The sequence below is a fragment of the Lissotriton helveticus genome, chromosome 3_1 (assembly GCF_964261635.1).
Source record: "Lissotriton helveticus chromosome 3_1, aLisHel1.1, whole genome shotgun sequence".
Taxonomy (NCBI): domain Eukaryota; kingdom Metazoa; phylum Chordata; class Amphibia; order Caudata; family Salamandridae; genus Lissotriton; species Lissotriton helveticus.
In genome coordinates, this window is record NC_136061.1 from 92,524,211 (window position 1) to 92,549,809 (window position 25,599).

Genomic DNA, 25,599 nt, shown 5'->3' on the forward strand with positions numbered 1-25,599 from the left:
AGATTTTCACCACACGTTGTGTGAACGAGAGTCTCCCTGAGTGCCTACTCAATACTTCACTTCATTTCTTCAAGGATGTCTGATAAGAAGGTCTTTTTTAGACCCTGCAGGACTTGTAAGAAGAAGAGAGTCCATGTCGATGACCAGCAGAAGGACTGCATTTACTGTCTTCATCCTAAGCATGTTGCTAAGGATTGTAGAATTTGCCATACTTTCCCTACTAAAACTCTGAGGGATAGGGAGGCAAGACTTCTCTCATGGCTCAAATCTTCCTCGGCTGAGGAGGATGATTAGGCCTTAACTTCCAGTAAAAGGGCTAGATCCCATGACAGCTCTTCCAGTGAGGGAAGAAAACATCATAAGGCTCCCCATGATGTTTCTGACCATTCACAGAAGTCACCTAAACTTTCCTCTGGGTCAACGCTGTCTTCGCCCTCTGAGGAATCCAAGAGACCTTCGACTTCTAAAACCGTGAGTAAACTTCAGGTTAAAACTCTCACTCTGGTTCCATCTGTCAGGTTCTACCGTCCAGAATCCTCGGGATTGTGCTGATACTCAAAAGGGGTCCACCTCTCAACTGTCCCAAGTTCGGAATATAGAAACACGCATACTAGTGGGATAGTTAAGCGAGGGAAGGAAAGGTAAGTGCCCAGTTGTGAGGCAACAATACAGTGAAAACAGATGAACGCTCTAGGAGGATATCTCAGGGAATCTATATAACACTCTACCTTAAAGGAAACAGAGAAGAGTTCTACCAGAAGAGAGGAAAGGGTGATTGCCGACTTCCAACATAAACAACTGTACGAGGGAGAAAACATCCATCAGTATTACACATATCCCCACAATACACTCTGATATAGGAATAACATGTATTTACTCCACCTACCCCGGTCATGTATGGAATAGTCCCAAATGCAATCTATAACTTCCAAAACACCCTCTTTTATCTCTCTCTCTCTCTCCTAGGAAATGGTATAAAAGAACAAACCATATGTGAATAGAACTAAGAACGAGGTGCACTAAATTGTCTGCACAATGTATTCACCACAATACCATTGGAGGAGTTCAGTACTCCCATGGCCCTACAGAGATGTGCTTAGGTGAGCGTGTAAGAGGAAAGCAAGATTCGTACATCCTCAAATGCAGGGAATCCCCAATACAGTTTATACTTCATCCAAAAAAGAAATGCCAAAAGGAACAGATCCACTCCCTGCATGAGAATCCAGGAGCTACTGGTCTCGCCAACAGGGAATGAAGTAACCAAAGAGCGAAACGCTGTTAAGCCTCTCACCTCACAGTATCCCTGACTGAGTGATTCCACCAACAAGAACAAGGAAGGTAGGAACTTGTCCTACTCAGAACCAGCCAGTCATGAAGGGACTAGTACAATGCTGACCGTTATGCTTCTCTGCATGAAAACAGCCGAAAGCGCTGTTTTCCCCAACAAAGAAACTAGGGCCAAGGACACGCCGAGAAAGCAGTTCTCAGCGAACAAGTACAAAGTGCAAATAGAACAAAGAATCAGAGCAGGTGGTGTGGAAGCACCCTTACTGCCGCGAATAAGCCACATAGAAACGCTGCTACAGCCGCCGGAAATCCAGAATAATTGGCAGCGTTAAAGGCGTTTGATGTCCCTATATCCAGGTTCAACCAGCGTCGGAGTCACGTGGAGCCTGCTCACACGAAGGACGCTGGGAAGTGTAGTTTTTTGCGGCACTTCCTGATGTGTACCGCAGTATCGGGTAGTCAGTGTTTTACCGGCCTACAGATTCTGACAACATCATTGACGGTTTCCGTGACTTCTGCTGCCCCCTTGTCGATGGCTACTGTCTCACAATGGCCATTTCTTCACCTATTGTATCTACTAAGATCTCTGTCATGTCTAAGAAACCTGTTCTTAAAGACTCATTGACGAAGAGTTCATCATCTAAAACACCGTTGACGACTGTGTTGACGTCAAGTGCATCGACGAAGGTTCCATCGACGACAACAGTACTTTTATCTTTAAAATCTATCTCATCGACGTCTACTGCGCCGACAATGTATTTTATCTACTTATCTCCCTAACTCTGTCATAAAAGCACAATGACTCCATTCAACAAAGGTCAGTTCTAGGGCAAGGCAAGATTAATTTGCCATGTAAGGTGTAAGTCATACAGAGTTCACAGAGTGTCCTATATATATGTAGCAAATGTAGATCACTTGTTGAGCGAAAGAACAGCCAATATTCTAATATGTCTAGTGTGGCAACAACCTTTTCAGTTGTGCTGAACATAGATGTTTGGCAACTCACAGAAGAAGTTAAGAGTTATATAACTTGAAGTAATAATAATAATAATAACTGAGTTTGTAGAGTGCACGCTACCTCGGCAGAGGTGTCCGGACACTAGATTGCAGATTGGCAGTGAGGGGTAACAAAGAGGTCAATCTACGCAGGTTAAAGAGCCAGGTTTTTAAAGCCTTCCTAAAGACCTGTTCTTACTCTATCATGCGGAGGTGAAGGGGCATAGCATTCCAGAGTTTCGCAGTTTTTACATTGAATGCTCTGCCTCCTATCCTGGCCTTAAGAAAGCGAGGAACCCTGAGCAGTCGCAGATGGTTTGATCTCCGAGCCCGGTCTTGCTGGTGTATATGCAATCTCTGCTTCATATAACCCAGGCCCTAATCTCTGGTGGCCCTGTAGGCCAAAGTGAGCACCTTGAACTCAATTCTCCTAATGACACAAAGCCAATGAAGGCACCGCAAGTGCGGGGAAATATGATGGCGAAACGGCATTTTCTCAATTAATCTGGCTGCGGCGTTTAGAATTATCTGCTGTCAGCAGACCAGATAAGCTGGAAGCCCAAGATAAAGGCTGTTATAATAGTCCAGCTGGAAAGTTACCAGTGTATGGAGCATAGTCTTCCTAAAGTCCTCTGGAAGGAAGGAAAGGAATTTTCTCAACGCTCTTAACTTCCAGAAGCATAGAGACATGGCGCACATGGGCCTTGAAAGAGAGGTCGTTGTCAAATTTAAACCCCACATTTCTGGCAGAATCCACCGGATTGGGTGGTGGGTTCAACTCTGAGGGCCACCACAGATTGGAGGGTGGTGTTGCTGCCTGACTGAAGAATAAGACCTCTGTATTCTCAGCACTAAGCTTTAAGCAACTCTCTATCATCCAGGCCGAGATGTTTTTCAGGCAATGCTTACATTTAAGAAAGGCAGCCTCCGAATGTTCTTTAAAAGAGAACATCAGCTTAGTATCATTAGCCTAGGAGACTACTCTTACACCCCATATCTCGACCAAGGTCACCAGGGCGGCCAGGTACACATTGAAAAGAAGCAGGCTCAGCGCTGAACCCTGGGGTACCCCGCAGACAAGGGGTTTCTGGGAGGAGACGTAAGGGCATATAAATACCTGCTGTGAGCGATTGTCCATGAACAATTGGTGCCAGGACAGGGCAGTACCTCGCACTCCTACCTGTCTTAGTCTCTCCAATAGAATCGAGCGGGCCACAGTGTCGAAAGCTGTGGACAGTACAGTTTATTTCCTTAAGTGAGCGTTAAACTTTTGAGTACAGTCTCTGTCAATAGGTGCAAGTCTCATGCCTCAGGACAAAGAGCTCCATTGTTTTTGTAATGTGAGTCACTGAGTTTGATTTGTATATGCAGGAGTACAGGCTCACTCCTTCAGCATGAGTCTTACACCTTGTTCTCGCTCATTTTGAGTGAGTCCCACACCTTATGTTACAGTCTCACTCATTTGGTGGGCATCGCACATCTTGAACTACATCTTTGCTGTAACGACGGCTTAGCGGAGTGGGCGGGGCCGCGTCGGCCAACGGACGTGTGCAGCACTATGGAGGTAGTGCTTGCGATGGCCGTTGGCCGACAAACGCATGGAAGGGGTTAGGAATGTGAGCTACAGTTTATTTTCTCGAACACACCCAAACAACCCATTGATGTAGCAAAGGAATTTGGATCAAGGGGGATGTTGGCCATAATAGCTCACTCCTGTGGGGTCTTGGCTTCGAGATCTCTTTGATGTTTAAAAAAAAAATCTTTGGTGTGACCACCTGCATCATTTTGTAGGCGCCAGCAAGTACACGCCTAAAAAAGTACACAGGCCCGATTTTTTTATTTTTAATTACTGGTCTAAACTGGATTGGTAGCGAAAATGAAAATAAAAAACAGCAAAGTGTTTCCATTTCTTTTTTAGAGTGGGCGGGTGGGAGGAGCAGAAGCAACATGAAAGAAGATGGCGGGGGTGCAGAAGCAACATGGGAGAGGCCACGAAAGCAATGGGGGGATGGGTGGAATGGATGCAAAAGCAACAGGGGAGGGGGAGAGGGATGCTAACACAACACAGGGGTGAGAAGAAGGAATGGAAAAGCAATACAGGGGTTGGGTAAAAGTCATGCAGCGTGCGCTGGTGGGGGAAGCAATGGGGAGAAGCACATGGGCAAGCGCAAGATGGACGGGGCAGGAGTAGTGGTGACATGCAGCAGCATGATGTGCAGGGGGAGAGTTATTCACAAGGGAGATGGCTCAAAAACATGCACTCTTATGGAGTGCTCCATGCACAAAAAGCAGTACTTGAAAAGCAAGTAGTGGAATTAGAGTTGGTGGCCTGTCAAAAAGACTGTAAAGAGGCAATGTTCCATCTGTGGAACAAACATAAGCTTGACAAAATAGGCCAAGAATAAGAAGCAGGCAAATGAGTGGCAAGGAAACCAAACGATGATAAGCAATGGATGGGCTCCAGCCCCCTTTATGCTCTCTGTAAGCCACAATACATCTCACAGCGGACAAAGCATGCAGTGTCTATTGAGTGCAACCAAAAATGTGGGAGTGGATGGCAAATGGGCATACAGCGAAATAGTCTTTATTAGTGGAAAAAGAGACAGCCCGCAGGCTGTAAGAAGGAAACAGAAATCATGAATAGCACCACGGCTGCTGCATCTCCACTATATTTTACAACCCTGGTAATTTGAGTGAAAGGCTGCCACTTTATTAGTAGCCATGTGGCCTGTCCATGTTGGACTGCAAGGCTGTGGCTTTGCCGTGAGGCATGAAAAAGCAGCATGCTTCAACAATTCTTGCTTCAGCAATTCTTCATGATTCTTCACAATTCTTGCCACCTCCTGTAGTGAAGAGCCAGCCATTGTTTTTAGGTCAAGCCTAGCGGCAATGCGCAAGCACTGCTGTAGTAGAGTATGGGAGAGAAGCCGCACTCACTCTCCTCCCTTATTTTTCATTGCCTTGTGTCATTGTCTTTTGTAAATGCTGCCTTCGGATTCGATAATAGGTATGTTACTCCCTCCTTAGTACGGCCTTTTCTTCATTTTTACCCTCCCATGGCGACTGGCCCCTTTACTTCGGTTGTTACACGGAACCTGTTATTCAGTCTGTAAGCACTATTTACTTTATTGAGTTTCTCTTACTGCAGGCAGGACATGCGCTGCTTCAGCTGAAACCGCTTGTGTTTTTTTAAGCTGCACAGCCGCCCCGTAAGACTGACGCCTGCTTTCAATCACTTTAACATGGCATTATCTCGTGTCTGTATCAACCCTCTCAAGTAAAATGGATTTAGAAATGATTAGAGAAAGTTATGTGAATTCCAGGTAGCACATAATCCTGTGTTAATGGGCTGAAGCTGACAACAGCACATCCGTGTTACATGTCATCTGTACTAAAGCCACCTGACGGGTTGTTTTGAAAAGCCTATTTTATTAACAACAACACCGATACCACCACCATTAATACCACCATCTCCACTAATACCACCACCAACAATACCACCACCAGTACCACCACCAATACGACCATCACCGCCAATACCACCACCAATACCACCACCATCAACAACACCAAAACCACCACCATCAACACCACTAATACCAGCACCATCAACACCACCAATACCACCACCACCATCTCCACTAATACCACCATCAACAATACCACCACCAGTACCACCACCAATACGACCATCACCGCCAATACCACCATCAATACCACCACCATCAACAACACCAAAACCACCACCATCAACACCACTAATACCAGCACATCAACACCACCAATACCACCACCACTACTAATACCACCACCACCAATACCACTACAACCACCACCATCAATACCACCACCTCCACCACTACTTATACCACCACCACCAATACCACCACCACCTCCAATAACACCACCACCAAGACCACCACCAACACCACCAATACCACTACCATCACCAATACCACCACCAAAACCACCATCACCCCCTCCAATACCACCACCTCTAATACCACCACCACCAATACCACCACCAATACCACCACCACCAATACCACCACCACTAATACCTCCACCACCAATACCACCAACACCACAAATACCACCATCACCACCATCACCACCTCCACCAATACCGCCCACTACCACCACAAATATCACAACCACCACCAATACCACCACCCCCAATACCACCAGTACCAATACCAATACCACCACCACCACCAATACCACCAAAATACCAGTACCACCACCATCAATACCAATACCACCACCTCCACCAATACCACCACCACCAATGCCACCACCACCAATACCAGCACCACCATCCCTCCCTACCTCCCTCACTCCCTCCCTCCATAAAGCACAGCCCACCCTGCACCAGGAGGTGAAGCCAGGGCCCTACTACAGCTGTAGCAATGAAATTATGCAATACCACACTGCACACTCAAATCATGGAGAGGGCCGGAACTAGTCCCCCCCCCCTGCTCTTCCTCCTCAGCCGCAGCAGTGTAATCACAGAACGGAAGGTGTTGGAGCGCTTTGTTTGTGTTTATAGCTCGGATTATATGTAACTCTTACTTCACACTTTGTGTCTGTGTAATTTACAACACTTACACAACTCCTTCACTGCACTATTTATCACTACTTTGAAGACGTCGCAGGCCGGTCTCTTCCTCTGATATTAACAATCTTACAAGCGGTCGAGAAGGCCCTTTATTGCAATGCTATAGGTCTTGCATTTGCAAGAGTTTAAGCTGTTAGTATTGTAAATTACAATACCTTTTATTTATGTTTTAAAACCCAAAACATAAATAAAAGGCATTGTCATTTACAATGCCAATAGCTCAAACTCGCGTGAATGCGAGACCTATTGCATTGCAAATGCTTGTTTCATAAGGGACTGGTGTGATAGGGAAAGTGGAACTAGAAATATATATACACATGAGGTAGCAGCGCTGCTACTAACAAGGCTGCTGCTCTTCATCATGGGATGACTGATTTCATTTCTCTATCCCTTCAGGTAATTAACCTGTTTCCTTCAACAAAATCAGATTACAACAAGCATTGGAAATGCAATAGGTCTCGGATTTATTTTAGTTAGAGCTAATGGCATTGTAAATGGCAATGTCTTTTAGCCATGTGTTATGGAGTGTATGCATGTGGTGTGTAATGGAATTATGTGGTTTGGATTGGAATTGTTCACCCTGCACACTCACAAACTGTTCACCTTGCACACTCACACAATGTTCACCCTGCACGCTCACACACTGCTCACCCTGCACGCTCACACACTGCTCACCCTGCACGCTCACAGACTGGTAACCCTGCACGCTCACACACTGCTCACACTGTGTACTCACAACTCTGCACACTCACTCTGCACACTCACTCTGCACACTCACTCTGCACACTCACTCTGCACTCACTACTCTGCTCTCTGCACTCACTACTCTGCACTCTGCACTCACTACTCTGCACTCTGCACTCACTACTCTGCACTCTGCACTCACTACTCTGCACTCACTACTCTGCACACACTACTCTGCACTCACTACTCTGCACTCACTACTCACTACTCTGCACTCACTACTCACTACTCTGCACTCACTACTCACTACTCTGCACTCACTACTCACTATTCTGCACTCACTACTCTGCACTCACCACTCACTACTCTGCACTCACCACTCACCACTCACTACTCACTACTCACCACTCACCACTCTGCACTCACTACTCTCCACTCACTGCACTCACTACTCTGCACTCACTACTCTGCACTCACTACTCTGCACTCACCACTCTGCACTCACCACTCTGCACTCACCACTCTGCACTCACTATTTTGCACTCACTACTCTGCACTCAATATTCACTACTCTGCACTCACTATTCACTACTCTGCACTCACTACTCACTACTCTGCACTCACTACTCACTACTCTGCACTCACTACTCACTACTCTGCACTCACTACTCACTACTCTGCACTCACTACTCACTACTCTGCACTCACTACTCACCACTCTGCACTCACTACTCACCACTCTGCACTCACTACTCTGCACTCACTACTCACTACTCTGCACTCACTACTCACTACTCTGCACTCACTACTCACTACTCTGCACTCACTACTCACCACTCTGCACTCACTACTCACCACTCTGCACTCACTACTCACTACTCTGCACTCACTACTCTGCCCTCACTACTCCGCCCTCACTACTCTGCCCTCACTACTCACCACTCTGCACTCACTACTCACCACTCTGCACTCACTACTCACCACTCTGCACTCGCTACTCACTACTCACCACTCTGCACTCACTACTCACTACTCACTACTCTGCACTCACTACTCACTACTCACCACTCACCACTCTGCACTCACCACTCTGCACTCACTACTCACCACTCACCACTCTGCGCTCACCACTCTGCACTCACTACTCACCCACCACTCACTACTCTGCACTCACCACTCACTGCTCTGCACTCACTACTCACTACTCTGCACTCACTACTCACTACTCTGCACTCACTACTCTGCACTCACTACTCTGCACTCACTACTCACTACTCACCACTCACCACTCTGCACTCACCACTCTGCACTCACTACTCACCCACCACTCACTACTCTGCACTCACCACTCACTACTCTGCACTCACTACTCACTACTCACTACTCTGCACTCACTACTCACTACTCTGCACTCACTACTCACTACTCACTACTCTGCATTCACTACTCTGCACTCACTACTCTGCACTCACTACTCTGCATCACTACTCTGCACTCACGACTCCCTACTCTGCCCTCTGCACTCACTACTCTGCACTCACTACTCTGCACTCACTACTCTGCACTCACTACTTTGCACTCACTACTCTGCCCTCACTACTCTGCCCTCACTACTCTGCACTCACTACTCACCACTCTGCACTCACCACTCACTCACCACTCACTCAAGTCCATGCAATTAGAGGACATAACATTCTGAACAAGCACCTACCTCTCAGTGCCCTCACTGCCTTGCGAAACTTCTCGATGCCGGCCAGGAAGAGAGCAGTGATCGGCGCGCGGCGAGGACGCTGGCACCGTGAGCGTGCGCGCGACTGAATCCGCGCGTGGCCAGCACTTGTCGCTCCCTCTCCCATTAGGATTGCTGGGCGCGTGCCCAGCTCTTGTCTCCTTTTGTCGGCTGACATGATTACAATAGTTCTCAGCCGAGAACGCGCTTTGCGCGTCTCTAGGCCGAGACCTAAAAAGCATTGTCATTTACAATGCCAATAGCGCAAACTCTTGCAAATGCGAGACCTATTGCATTGCAAATGCTTGTTCTTTTTAGGGTTGGAGACCGTAGGGTATGGATTGGTAAGAGGCGTCGTCGTTTCGACCCAGGAGCGTGCGTTAATGAACCAACGTCACACGGGTCTTCTTCAGGACAGAGGTGTGGACAGCCAGATATGGTGGTGTTGAGGTCCACTTGTAGGCCTTAAACGCAACCGGTGAATCCACCGTCCGGTTGGATTCTATCTTAGTTACAACCTCTGTAGGGATCAGTAGGCTGCAGCCGCGTTCGTTCACCCGACAGAACAGATTGTAGTATATTTTGTAAACGCCCAGGTTCTGAGGGATACCGGGTTACCCCATTACAGTTCATATACAGTGTATTTGAGCAGCAGATGACCTGTATGTATACTTGCAGGAAAGGGTCATCTATGACCCAATGAATTAGAGAGAAAGTCAGTGGAATTTCTTTGGCTATCTCTGTGTAACAGCAGGTAACAAATAATTGAGAGAGTTGCCCCAAGAACATCTGTATCATAGTGACAGAGTTGTGGAGATTAGAAACGCAGCTAGGACATTTATATGAGATAGAGATTTTGATTAATTATATATGTTGAATACAGTGCCTTAAAAAAGCACCTTTAAGCGTGAAACTGGTGTCTGGGTCTGTTTTACTCTGCATAATAAGACAAATATTCCCAATAAACAAAATGATGAGTAACAGATAAACATAACTCCACCCACCATATCAATAACATCAGCATCGATATACTGCGAAAAGATGCTCCATAGTACGTGCTGTCTGATCGAAGAGGGTTTCAAGGTAAAAACACATTTTTTGTATACATGACAATCCAGCTACACTTGAAGCATGGGTTATCTAAAATAAAACCCTTAGTTAAACATAAAAATGCATTTTCTATTTTCTTACCCCCTCAAAATACTGTTATCAGGAATAAGAGATCATTTTTTACTTATTTACTAATCATTGTACTTCCAACTTCCAAAATTAGCTTGCAAAATACGGCAACATTAAAACCGTGCATGGAGCCTTGTGGGTCCGCAACAATATCTGTATCATAAATTCTCAATATCTTCATACATTGTAATTAACTATTCAGAATCAAGTCCATATGCACTCAGCACTTTACTGTATCTTTACGAAGTGATATAGAAGAGAGCTCCAACGTGGTACAAAAAGTCCCTTAGTGGTACATTTTGTAAATGTAGTGCTAAATAGTGTTGATGGAGATTTTACACTGTAGTAAGAGCGGTGTAGTTTTCCTTAGGTATCTTGTCAGTGACTGAATGTCCTTTTTTGATATTACTGGATTGAAATTTAATACCATACATTACTCTTCTTCGATGGAGGAGAAATAACCGAGATCAAACGTATTTAAAATCTGGAAAAATTCAAACCCTATATGTTTGGACACGAGGCAAAGAAGCTCCTTTCTATGTTTACTGTATTTTGCTAAATGTTCCATATTTGAAAAAATCAAGTCAGTCGGCAAGTTCAGTCTGTTTTTAGCAGATTAGCCCCGATGTGCAGTAAAGTTATCAGGCACTATCATAAACAAGCTGAGGATCGCCGGGCGCCAAACAGTGCGGTGACGCAGCACGAGACGCAGAGCTCCGAGTCTGCCTGCTGCCGAGACTGGCCCGGTGAGTTTGGGGGGTCGGTGAATGTGTGTGGTGGGGGGTGTGTGAGTGTTGGGGGGGGGAGAGAGGGTGCCTGTGTGTGCCTGTGTGTCTGTGTGTGTGCCTGTGTGTGTCTGCTCGTGTGTGTGTCGGCCGGCCTGCAAAAAGCGCGTCCCCAGACCCTGGTCTGCTCGTGAACGGCTCTGTCTCCCTTCAGAGCTAACTTGGCTGCAATAGGTCTCGCTGCCGAGACCTAAAAATGGCTTCTCCTAACACTGTATGTGTGGTTATAACTCAACTTCATGGCGGCAAAGGGTCACAGGTTACAGACAACTGAGTAACAGCTAGAACCCAGACTGTTGAAAAGTAAAAAAAAAAAAACAGGAGTTCATATATACAAGCACGAGGTTAAGGTGTTTCTGATAACAGTATATGCTGCTCCCTCATACAATAAAACCAAAGGGTGATAGATGGTGGAGCCTCTCTGCTGCAGAGTAGCACAAGGCAGCGATCTGCGCTGCCTTGTTTTACTCCAGATTTATCAAGTCAAGCAGGGTCACGCACACTGGCCTTGTGTGGCTTGAAAAATGTGACTTTAGTGTTACGCCTCCCTTGCGCCCCTTGCGTGACGCAAGAGTGACGCATCACAATGAGAAATATGCTCTTAAATGTGCCATCAGTAATGTAATGTAATGTAAATTGATACTTGTATAGCACACTACTCACCCGCAAGGGTCTCAAGGCGCTTGTACGAATACCGCTGTGGAACCCATCCTGGCTTTCCCTGTCAGGTGTCCACTCATGGGCACCCCCAATGTGGAGGCCAGGCATCCTTAGCGTTGTGGGGGCCGTTGTGGAGATTAAGCAAGCTATTGCCCAGAGTTGCAGAGTGGGACTCCATGATTGGAACAGGCACCGAGGCGAGAATTATCAGGTCCGTGGAATTTTTGTGCCCAAGACCCGCCGAGGCGGGGAATTAAACCCTGGTCCCGGGCTAGACCTCTTCATCAGGGTCTGCCGCTCTAACCATTGAGCCACACTTCTCCATCAGTAGGCTTACATGTTGGCATATAGGAACTGAGGCAGAGAGCAATACACATTTGTCCAGGATCACACAATTTAGTGAAGGTGAACCTCCAGGAATGAAATCACAATTTGGCACTTGATTACGTTTAATACCCTAACCTTCCCATTTTGGAAATATACACATACACCATGCAAACAAATACACAATAGCCTTCTCTTAAAGAGGTCAGACACAAAAAAACTTCAAGTTTGAGTGGTTCTTTTGAAGTCTATGTATTAGAGTAGAGACCATGAAGCAGTTGGCTCCAGTGATGCATGGCAGGTGCAGGCGTACACATGGCCATGCCAGGTCCTGGTAGAGGGCTGGTTTGCTATGTCCTTAAGATGGCCTGTCCAAGTAGAGATGACTTCTCAGGGAGTTAGATGCATTGAGCTGGTTTGGGCTGGCATTCAGAAGTTTCTGCAAACAACAGGCAGTGCCTGCCGTGCACTGAGACCAGTGATGCAGCCTATTAAAATGCGAGAATGAAGGAATTCGAGAGCCAAGAGCAATATCCAAGAGTTCAAGAAGTACCCAATGACGAAGGATCACCAGGGAGGGAGAGAGATGTATGACGGAGGCTAAAGCTGGTAACAGTGCTCAACAGTCACTTATTCATGTCAGTTCCCATCATCTCATCTGTCTCAGGAGCCACAGCTGTATTTCCTTAGCATGCATGTAGTTTCCCATTTCGTCGTTATCATTGGAAAAGAGTTCTCATGATGCCATCATTATAAAAAACAGTGATTTGTAAATCCGAACAATGTTATCACTTTTTGTTCGCAGAAAGGTGTAAAATATGACAAGACTGCTGGGAACATCTAGTGGAGTCACTAGGGAGCAGCAGAAAAGATAGGCTAGCTTTCGCTTGTACTAGACAAGCAAAGGTTACGGGAGGGGGTGGTGTGTGTGTGTGTGTGTATGATGTGGTGTGGTGTGTGTGTGTCACTTTTAGCCCTATCTTCAATGCCACGTTAGCTTTCTACTCTTTAAAACTACCTCAACTCCAGTGTAAGTTAATGGGGAAATTCCCCAAACGTTATTTTTCTCAACCTCCCTCTTAGGCGAACTTACATTGGCATATATAGGAGTGTGACCCCAAACCTCACTCCATGGGCATACGAGCTAGGGACGTGAGCTGCAAAGGGGAGAGGAGCATGCACTGTACAACGCATGAATACGAACGGCTGGGGAATCGTGCTTTGTAAGATAAGATTCTGCATGGACACAAAGCGCGTGCTCTAACAGCATGAGAAGCGGGATGTTTGGCAGGAAGTACAGAGAAACAGGAAGTAGAACTGAACGCCCAGGCCAGGATCTGATGACTAACAGGAAGCTAGCAGCTTGCCTCATGACAATCACAGAAGTTCAACATTAGACTCTGATCTGGCTAATCAGGGCCCTGAAAGTTTAACACAGGCCTTCTCCGCCCACTCCCACCCCAGCGCCACCCCCAGCTGGTGGATGAAGACAATGGGCAATGAAAGGCGCAGAGTTAAGAATAGTTGTGAAATGACTCTCTGTAAAAGTATGGCCACATGTAACAACTTTCACATCTCAAGATGTTGAAAACACACGGGGTGCAGAGGGCGAGGAAGTGGTGTAGTACAGAGTCCAGGAAAGGAAGTCAGTGAAGTAAGCACTTGGTTTAGAGAATACCATTTTTTGCATGTGAGGTATGGCTGGAATTTCAGGTTTAAGGGTTAAACTGGTGCTAGATGGACTTTGCTTCCCTGTTTCTAAGGATTAAACAGTAGGGACTGTTTGTGAATAAGTAACATATTGAACAACTTATGGCTTTCTGCACAGGCTTCCAAGTGCGTACTGGGGCATGCTTACCCTGCCACAGCCATTACAACTTTGTAGTGGCCCCAACCTGACATGTGACTGACTATCGCAGACTGGCCATTCGGTCAGGGCACAAGTCTGACACATGACTGACTGCCACGGTCATACTAGCCTTTCGGGAGCCAGCCACGGCCTCTCAGGGCCTGTGTCAAGTCAAGTCTCTTGATTATGATCCTTTCATTGCCATGCTACCGTATACTCCCTGAGCCCCTCGGGTTGCTAGTAGGACATCATGGATTGTGGTAGGAGAAGTGGGAAGCCCTGCAAGTGTTATCTTTGGGCTTGTCATTTCGATCACTGATTGGTGGTGTCAATCCAAGGGCACCAGGAGAGGTTTTCACACGCGTAGTCCTGGGACGCCATGTGCTTGATGCTAGACATTGCAGCAGGCGCTCCGACAGAAAATGCCAACAAGCTCTTTGTACCTTGCACAGGTAAAAGAAAGGCAGCATATGGAGTTTCCAAGCTGCACATACGTTGATCTCCCTGGGGTGATATTGCATCAGTTGTTTTCTCTGTTCTGCCATTTTAAATTTTCAGTTCTTTCAGGTTTTTATAAGCACACTTGCACTATGGAGTCAGCGTGTAGAAATGTTTTTGTCGTGTTCAACTTCAGTTGCTTCTTATCTTACTTGTATTGAATTGTAGGCCCTTATTTAGTCTTTGGTGGATAGAGTATAGTCCATATGGGTGACAGAGGACATTCCCTCTAGCACAGTCTGACAAAAATTAGAGTTGACTGCTTGCCCAGCGGTCAATCTCAGATTTAGTGTGCTAACTACCCCTGAGGCGGAAGCCGGGGGCTTTGATGCTCGTAGGATATCTTTTTAAAATTGCGCAAATATACAGCTGATTTACTTTTTAAAACTGTGTTTGTCATTGTGAGCTTAATTAAAAAAAAAAATGGCACTTTAGTCACTGTTCCTACCTCGCCCACGCCACTTCTTGAAACCCTGCTCCCTGCACAGCCGATCAGGTGCTGGAGCGAGAGAGGGGTGGACGCCATCTTGGGTGGACGGCAGGGGTAGCGGTCTAGCTGTTGGCTGCCTCCCATCCTCCCACCCTCCTCCGTTCGTATAAATGTTCACCTTTCCCCGACGGCGCAGCGGGCGGGTGCAGAGGGCTCGCCAACGGCGTGCCGAAGGCGCACCTAAGGCAAGCCCGTCTGCGCCCGTCCGCGACCGGCCGGGGCCAGGGGCCACAACCCCTGTATCTTTTCCTGGGAATATCAGACGCTATAGCTCAAACTCACTGCATAGCTTAAAAAGACAGGCCAAAGCGATATGCCACCATCTCTATCACCCCTTAGATCTGCCTATGCACTGTCCGCAATGCTACGCTAAGCTCAATACCGCGCCCCTTGTTGCAAAGCAGCAGTCACTTAAAATGTATCTTCTTAATTGCAGGTCCCTACCTAAACACCGCACAGAAATTGCATTATTGCTGGATGAATTTAAACCGGATGCAATTTTTCTCACCGAAACCTGGTTAACCCCGTTCTCGGAGCCTGATTTAGTACAAGCTCTTCCACAGGGTTATCAAATTGTAAGGAAAGATCGCCCCCATGGGAAGGGAGGCGGTTTGGCAGTTATTTTTAGAGACCACTATACCTGCCGCTGTACCCCCCACCCCATCTTAGACTGCGAAAGCATGTCTTTCTCTTTAGAGTTCTCCCCGAATATCAGCTTTTCTGGGGCGGGTATTTATCGCCCCCCGGGAGACTGTAAAAAAGTTGTATTCGTCCCTACCCCCCGCTGTTGCTGATCTAGCTTCCATCCCCTCTAACTTTACACTGTTGGGTGATTTTAACATCCATTTTGATAGTACATCTGATCACATTGCCTTAGAATTGACAGCCGGTCACTCCGCGCTTCAGATGGACCAGCTTGTTCCATCTTCCACGCATACTAAAGGCCATTTGTTAGATCCAGTGTTCAGTAACTGCCCCAACCTAAAGGCGGACTCCCCTATCTTTCTCCCCTGGACGGATCATTCGCTGATTCCCCTTATTTGGGAGACTCATACACTCCATGCCTTGACACCCGGACTAAGGGAAGCACGAAATTGGTCCAAACTGTCGCTAGATCAATGGGCTCTAGATCTAGAAATGTCAAAACTGCCAACCAGTCAGGAACGTTCGGCAGCCAATGACAATTTTAACAACTGGATATTGAACTCTCTCAACTCCACACTTCCTATTCAAAAAACCACCCTGAAAAGATCTAGGATTATCCAGTATTTGGGTGTCTTTCATAGATTCACATGCCTGAATCATTCCCCGTCGTCGAGACGGGAGCCTCCGGTATATAAAAAAATAATGTCCTAAAGACATACATAGAAAAGAATAGGCCCAAAGGTCTCACCTTAGTAGCCTATCCACGTCCTTTTGCAGGAAGGACCAAACAGAGCAGGCCCCAAGGGTCCCACCTTGGTGGCCTATCTGGGTCCTTTTGTAAAAAGGACCAAATAAAGTACAACAGCCAATCAGCTACTACCTCCTTCTAGAACCTTCCTGCCAGGAGCCCAAGTCTCTCAGATTTTCTACCGCACGTTGTGCTAGGGAGTCTCCACCTGAGTTCTCCTCAGGAATTTCACTTTTTCTTCAAAAAACAACTTTTATTGTCTTCAATAGTTATGTCGGATAGTCAGAAGAAGGGTCTTTTCAGGGCTTGTTCCTCCTGCAGCAAGAAAAGACTTCATATTGAGGATAAACATGAGACATGTTTATATTGCCTCTACCCTCACCACCAGGCAAAGGACTGCAAAATATGTCGGACCTTCTCCAACAAGACCCTCAAGGACCGAGAAGGTCGACTCCTGTTGTGGCTCAACAGGCTCAAGACCAAGACTGATGACTTGGTGTCCGAAGGTGAGAGTGTGTCTGGAGTGTCGCAATTTTCCTTGAAGAGGCCAAGGGTTTCTTCCCCTAGCCCCACAGACACCCCTCCTATGAAGACTTCTAAAAAGTCCTCAGAGGGCAAGCCATCTGTGACCTGCCTGTCCCCAGGAAGCAGCCGCTAGTCCTGACGACGACAACAGCGTCGACGGTGCATTCTGCATAGAAAACTGTCTCGACGTCGACGACAACAGTGTCGACGACGACGGCATCGTCAGCTTCCTCCTCGACGACGAGGACGACACCTTCATCGTCGGCGAGCAGACCTACGCCGTCGACCATCCCAGTCACTCCATCGACGACGAAGATATCGTCGTCGACGACGAGACCCTCGTCGAAGACACCGACGACGATGACACCGTCGACGAAAATAACACCGTCGACGAAGTCTACCTCGTCGACGAGGATCATCCCGTCGACGGTGGGAAAGCCGTCGACGACGAGTACACCGTCGACGGTGGGAACTTTACCGTCGACGAAAATGACATCGATGAAGACACCGTCGTCGCAGCCACCGTCGACGATGAGTACATTACCGTCGACGAAAATACCTACCACGACAACGTCGACTTCAGCGTCGACGTCTACAGGACCCTGGAAGGAGTCTGCACTCCTATCCCACGCCATGGATGCCTTTCCACCGCAAGTGAGCCATGTCATGGTGAAAATTACTAAACGGCCTATTACGCCGCATCAGACATCGCCCGGTAGGATACAACAACTACCTCCGGCCTGTCTGCTACAAGGTCAGGAGTCGGACGAGGACTCCTTTACTCAGGCTACTAGTCCATCGGACCTAGTGCTGAAATGCCAAACCACTGACGAGGAGCCGGAAGAGGAGGAAGACCTTATACAACAGACGGTCCAACCTCCATCCCGGACACAGGTTACTCCGATGGTGTGTCTCCCCGCATCCATCGTCTCGGACCTACAATTCCTCATAAAGGATTATAAGGAACGGTTCCCGGAGAAACCCTCTGCGCCCGCACTTCCAGCTCCACAGGTGCCAAATCCTTCATCTCGCCATAGGCCAGCTCCCCTGGTCATTGAAAAGACACAGGTGCCAATTCAGGACGCTCCCTCATCTGACGAAGAGGAGAGGGAACAGGAAGAAGGGGAAGTAGATGAGGACCAGTCGGACCCGGATGCAGACCAGGACTATGTGGCACATTCTCCAGCCTCTCCGGATCCGCAGACCTCGGAGTCTCCACCCGCTGACATCGGTGGATTCCACAACATCATTGAGCGGGCTGCCAAGAGGTTCCATATGTCCATGGAAACCCAGGAAACTGAATGCTTCCTTTATGACTTCAAGGAGCCCACTAGGAAGACTTCAAGGTCAATCCCAATTATTGACTATATCTGGAAGCAGGGCAAACAAATCATGCAAGCACCTGCTTCTATACAGGTGGTGGTGCCCAGGCTTGATAAAAAATACAAGGCCACCTCATCGGCACCAGCATGCCTGACAGGTCACCCCAAACCAGATTCCGTGGTGACTCAAGCGGCGCAGAAGAACTCACGAAATCCAGCCTCGCCTCTTTCGACGCCACCTGATAAGGAGGGCAAAAAACTGGATGCTGTTGGCAAACGCTTTACTACCACGTCGGCCATGACGGTAAAAGTGGCTAATTCAATAGCCCTACTGGGCCATTACAATCTCCAACTCTGGGCGGACATTGCACCATATCTTTCAAATCTGCCGGAGGATGTCCGAGAGGAGGCACATTCACTTCTTTTGGAAGGACAGACCTCTGCCTCCGAACTAATCGATTGTGCCATTGATGCCGCCATGACTGGTTTCCGGCAACTGGCAGGGGCTGCAGTCCTGAGGCGACAGGGTTGGCTCAAGGCCACCACTTTCTGCCAGGAGGTGCAAACCAGGATATTAGATATGCCCTACGATGGCCAGCATCTGTTTGGTGACCAGATTGACGCGGCCCTTACCACCATCAAAAAGGACACGGATACCGCCAAAGCTCTGGGTACTCTACAATTCCGGACCCAGTCCTTTCGTGGCAAAAGGGGAAGAGGCCAACGTGCATACAGAGGTTCCTATCAGAATCGGTCTTCGTACTCATATTCCCAGTCCAAGCCGCAGTTTCAACAGCGACAACCTCAACAGGCACGGCAGTCTTCCTACGGCAAATCCAATTACCGAGGGAAGGGCCAAAAACGACCTGCTGGCAACAGACAATGACTTGTCTCCCTGGCTAGCCCCTCCACCACTACATTCTTTCAGACTTGGAGGGAAACTGAAATACTTCCATCAAAATTGGCAAACTATAACAACAGATCGGTGGGTACTCCAACTCATTCGATTTGGACATTCCCTAGAATTCACCTCTATCCCCCCAACGACACCACCGTGCCGACGTTCACACAGGCACCTACGATTACTTCTTCAGGAAATAACTTCCATGCTGCAGAAGGGAGCGATAGAGAGAGTTCCAAGGGCCCACGAGAATCAGGGTTTCTACTCTCACTTCTTCCTAATCCACCAAAAAGGAAAAAAGTGGCGACCAATCCTGGATCTCAGGGCACTCAACGTGTTCCTAAAGAAACAATCGTTTCGTATGGTGACTCTGCAAGAAATCCTTGGTCTTCTGGAGAAAGGGGACTACATGACGTCCTTAGACCTTCAGGACGCCTACTACCATATACCTATTCTCAAAGGGCACAGGAAGTTCCTCAGGTTTGCGGTGGCAGGACAACACTACCAATTTCGGGTCCTTCCATTTGGCCTCAAATCGCCTATCTCCAGTGGCAGCATTTCTTCGTCAGCAAGGCCACCAGGTGTTTCCATACCTGGACAACTGGTTGGTGAAGGCACCGACGGCGGTCGCCGCAGCCTCATCCTCCAGTGCCTGTCTGAATATTTTCCACCGCCTGGGACTGACACTCAACACCGCAAAGTCGACTCTGGAACCCACCAAGGTTATCACGTTCCTTGGAGCGACTCTGGACACGGAGCGTGTCAAGGCTTTCCCCTCTCAGGAGAGAAAAATCAAACTCATCTCCTTGGCCAAAGCAGTGGCTTCACGGAAGACTCTTCCGGTCCGCACGTTCAAGTCCCTCCTTGGCATGATGTCTTCATGCATACTGCTCATTCCACACTGCCGCCTGAAAATGCGTCCACTTCAGGAGGCACTGACAAAGCAATGGACCCAAGCCACAGGTTCTTTCGAGGACCGCATACGAGTCACTCGACCCATTATCAACCATTTGCAATGGTGGACGTCACTCCACCATCTGTCAAAGGGTCTGCCGTTCCTGCTCCCAGCAGAGCCACATGTAGTGACTACGGATGCGTACCTGGAAGGCTGGGGAGCAGTCCTCCAGGAACTCCAGATCAACGGCAAATGGACGACACAGGAAACCAAGCTCCATATCAATCTGTTGGAGTTACGAGCGGTCTTCCTAGCTCTACAGGCGTTTCTCCCACGCATTCGTCACTCCCCAGTGCTCGTCAGGACGGACAACACCACGACGATGCACTACCTGAACAAACAGGGGGGGACGCGTTCGATCTCGTTATCTCGAGAATCGCAAAGAATCTGGAACTGGCTTCTGGAACATGTAATAGCGTTGAAAGCGGAGTACGTCCCGGGCAAGGACAACGTCTTGGCGGACGCACTGAGCAGGGAGAGGTCTCCTTCCCACGAATGGGAACTGGACATGGAGGTGCTGGACCGTATCTTCGAGGAGTGGGGCACCCCAAGCATAGACCTCTTTGCCACCAGAGAGAACGCCAAATGCCCAAGCTTCGCAAGCAGGCATCACCACTCAGGAACCCTCGGGAATGCATTTTCCATCGCATGGCGCAACGTCTTTGCGTACGCCTTTCCGCCATTCCCACTGATACCCAGGGTTCTCAGGAAGATGAAATCGGAACCCTGCACTCTGATCCTCATTGCTCCGTCCTGGCCGAGGCAGCACTGGTTCACGGAGCTTCATCGCCTCTCTGCCCGGCCCCCTCTTCGCCTGCAGCAGTTTCCGGCCCTGATCACGATGTCTCAAGGGCAGGTTCTCCACCCGAACCTGAGCTCTCTGAAGTTGTCAGCCTGGCTCCTGAATACCGCAAATTCAGCCACCTGAACATCCCGCAGGATTGCAGAGATGTCCTTGCGAAAGCTAGAGCTGTCAGCACTAACAAAACCTACTCACTAAAATGGAAGCGATTCTGTTCCTGGTGTGTGGATCATGGCTTGCACCCCTTCCATGCCACTCCACAGCAACTGCTGCCATACTTGTTACATCTTGCGCAATCAGGCCTTGCGCATACATCCGTCAAAGTGCATCTAGCGGCGATTTCAAGGTTCACAAGGATGGCTACGGGCCCATCTTTGTGGGCGGACAGACTCATCAAACAATTCCTAAAAGGTCTATACAGGTCCTTTCCACGACCACGACCTATTCCTCCATCGTGGCACCTCAATGTGGTTCTTCATCAACTAATGAAGCATCCCTTCGAACCCATCCATAAGGCAGAGATCAAGTTCCTCTCTTGGAAAACGGCCCTCCTCGTGGCACTAACCTCTGCCAGAAGGGTCAGTGAATTGCAGGCTCTATCCATCCAGGATCCTTTTCTTCAATTCAGAGAGGACAGAGTCATTCTGAGGACTAACCCTCGCTTCATTCCCAAAGTCCCCTCGGACTTCCATCTTAACGAACCAGTGGTGCTTAGATCGTTCTTTCCGAATCCTACCACGGCAGCCAAAAGAACTCTACATTCTCTAGATCTAAAGAGGTGTCTTAAATTCTACATCGATAAGACACAACACTTTCGAAAGTCATCCCAGCTCTTTATTGCCTTTAGTAGACCAAGGCTGGGCATGCCCCTGACAAAGCAGTACAAAGAAACAATTCCCAACAGGTATTATTTAAGAGACAGTTCTCGGAATGTATGCAATAAGCATTACTGGTAATAAGAAACAAGGAGTCACTTGCGTTCTTTTGAAAAACGGTATTATTCACCAAGGAAAAACAAGTAAGAGGAAAACAATATTTGGGGATCCAACAGTTTAACAGCACTGTACAGAAGCAATCAGGTGACAACCCAGTAGCACTTGATATGTGGTGATATATACAATAGATAACTGTGAAAGTGCAAGTGCTTAAAGTGAGCAGCGTGATCGGCGCATAGTGACAATAATTAAAACAAAACAATGGTGGCTCCTATGGAGAATCAAGGACGGGGTTGTCGATTGTGGGCAGTGAGCGTCAGCCCGGCGGGAAACTCGTGGGCTGGGTGGCTGAATAGAGTAGGCTCCGAGATAGATATCTCGTTGTCCAGAAGAACGAATCAGGGCAGCTCCGGCATTCATTGCCTTCCGAAATTTACAGAACAGAGCCCCCGCCGCTCCACACTGCCCTGATTAATACAGGCGCCCCACTCCATCCACGCTGCCCTGATTCGTTCTTCTGGACAACGAGATATCTATCTCGGAGCCTACTCTATTCAGCCACCCAGCCCACGAGTTTCCCGCCGGGCTGACGCTCACTGCCCACAATCGACAACCCCGTCCTGATGATGATCCCAACTCAGAGGGATCGAAACGCCGTCGACCTTACAGCATAATCTTAAGACGCATATTAAGCTTGGTGCTCCTGCTAAACTGTTACAAATCATGTTTTGAGTGACTACAACTTGATTCTCCATAGGAGCCACCATTGTTTTGTTTTAATTATTGTCACTATGCGCCGATCACGCTGCTCACTTTAAGCACTTGCACTTTCACAGTTATCTATTGTATATATCACCACATATCAAGTGCTACTGGGTTGTCACCTGATTGCTTCTGTACAGTGCTGTTAAACTGTTGGATCCCCAAATATTGTTTTCCTCTTACTTGTTTTTCCTTGGTGAATAATACCGTTTTTCAAAAGAACGCAAGTGACTCCTTGTTTCTTATTACCAGTAATGCTTATTGCATACATTCCGAGAACTGTCTCTTAAATAATACCTGTTGGGAATTGTTTCTTTGTACATTATATACCCATCCCAACCTGGTTTATGGGTCTCCTCCTGTTACTCCTACACCTGACAAAGCAGAGCATCTCCAGATGGATCTCTTCTGCGATCACCTTTTGTCACGACAAGGCCGGACGGCCTTTAGACTCACGAGTCAAAGCTCATTCGACTAGAGCCATGTCCACATCTGCGGCGCTGTTCGCTGGAGTGCCGATATTGGACATATGCAGAGCGGCGACATGGAAGTCTCCGCACACCTTCACCAGGCATTACTGCCTGGATACTGAGCTGATGAAGGATGCAGCAGTGGGCCGAGCAGTGCTTCGCCATCTATTCCAGTAAGGTGAGCCCTACTACATCCCTCCATCCTTTACGGGTATGCAAATTCTCTTTCTGTATTTATATGTCATTTCATTTTGTACTTTATAGTCATGTGATATGTTTATCTACATGCTCATACCTGATGTTCATACAGAATGTGCATAATGTATTGCTCGCTACTCTGATTCAGGCATGTGAATCTATGAAAGACACCCAAATACTGGATAAGAAATGCGTTACTTACCTGTAACTGCAGTTATCCAGTATTAGTGTCTTTCATAGATTCACATGCACCCTCCCGCCTCCCCTGGCAGGGCTCACCTTTCTCTCTACTGAGTTTACGCCTAACTAGCTTGGTGCGTATGAAAATCTGAGAGACTTGGGCTCCTGGCAGGAAGGTTCTAGAAGGAGGTAGTAGCTGATTGGCTGTTGTACTTTATTTGGTCCTTTTTACAAAAGGACCCAGATAGGCCACCAAGGTGGGACCCTTGGGGCCTGCTCTGTTTGGTCCTTCCTGCAAAAGGACGTGGATAGGCTACTAAGGTGAGACCTTTGGGTCTATTCTTTTCTATGTATGTCTCTAGGACATTATTTTTTTATATACCGGAGGCTCCCGTCTCGACGACGGGGAATGATTCAGGCATGTGAATCTATGAAAGACACTAATACTGGATAACTGCAGTTACAGGTAAGTAACGCATTTCATACTGCTCCCTGGTACTCGGCAGAGCTCAGGGAGAAGAAATGCCAGTGTAAAAGACTGGAAAGAAAATGGCGACTAGGGTACGCCGCATCGGACAAAATTATTTATAGAGAGGCGATTAGAGCCTATAAACAGGAGATAAAGACTGCCCAATCCACATATTATACTAGAAAAATCTCCGCAGCCAGCTCCAATTCCAAAGAGATATATCAAATTGTGAAAAGCCTCACCAAGCTTCCTCAACCTTCTTTAACCAACTACAATCTGCAATCTCGTTGTGATGATCTGGCGGAGTTTTTCTTTCAAAAAATTTACTTAATTTACTCATCTTTCCCGGATGTGGATTTGAACATCTATGCGGAATCGCCATCTCTACCTTCTCAGGAAACTACTTGTCACTCTCCACCCACACTAGATGAGTTTCCCTTGTTAAACTCAGAATCACTTGCCCCTCTAATGATGCAAGTGAAATCAGGTTCCCCCTTTGACCCTGCTCCTCCCAGCATACTGGCCTCCGTCACTCACACCATCATTCCCACTATGCTGGACGATTTTAATGCCTCCATCTCCACAAGCACTGTCCCACCTATGTGGAAACAGGCCATGGTGCGGGCACTCTTAAAAAAAAAAACTTGGATACTAACAACTTTAACAACTGCCGCCCCATTTCACTGCTCCCCTGGATCAGCAAAATCCTCGAGAAATATATAAACGGCCTTCTAACACCTTTTCTCGAGAGCAACCATCTGCTTGACCCTACTCAGACGGGCTTTCGCCCTAAGCATGGGACAGAAACCGCCCTGCTTGCAGTGATGGAGGAAACTAGAGAGATCTTGGATCGAGGGGGATCGGTGGCAGTCATCCTCCTCGATCTAAGCGCTGCATTTGATACGGTGAATCACAAAATTTTACTGCAGCGTCTCCTTAATGTAGGAATCACAGGCAGAGCGCTAGCGTGGTTCAAATCTTTCTTGAGTGACAGAACCTTTCAATTTTATGAAGAAGATACCATCTCCTGTAGCAAACCCCTGGGCTGTGGAGTCCCTCAGGGCTCATCCCTGAGCCCGACGTTGTTTAACATCTATATGAGACCACTGGCTGAGCTCGTCCGCCAATATGGTATTAAGATCATTACCTATGCGGACGATACTCAGCTGGTGGTCTCCCTGGCGCAGGGAGACGGCTCACCAGCAGAGGTGGATTTGGCAGGTTGTCTAGAGAAAGTGAAAAACTGGATGACCTTGTCATGTCTCAAGCTCAACGGAGACAAAACAGAGCTTATGCTTTTGGGTCGATCCGCTCCAGTCTCAATCCGTTCTATTTGGCCCCCCTGTCGAGGCTTGCCACCAGCCCCTAAGGACATCATAAAGAGCCTTGGAATCTGGCTAGACAGGTCCTTATCGTTCGACAGCCAGGCAACCAGGCTATCTGCCACCTGTTTTGGTCTCCTTAGACTCATTAGGAAGATTCTCCCCCTGCTACCCTTTGAGGCTAGGCAAATTGTGATTCAAGGCCTGATTCAATCTCGCCTTGATTTTGGCATGCTCTGTATTTAGGAGCCCCAGAATTTACCGTG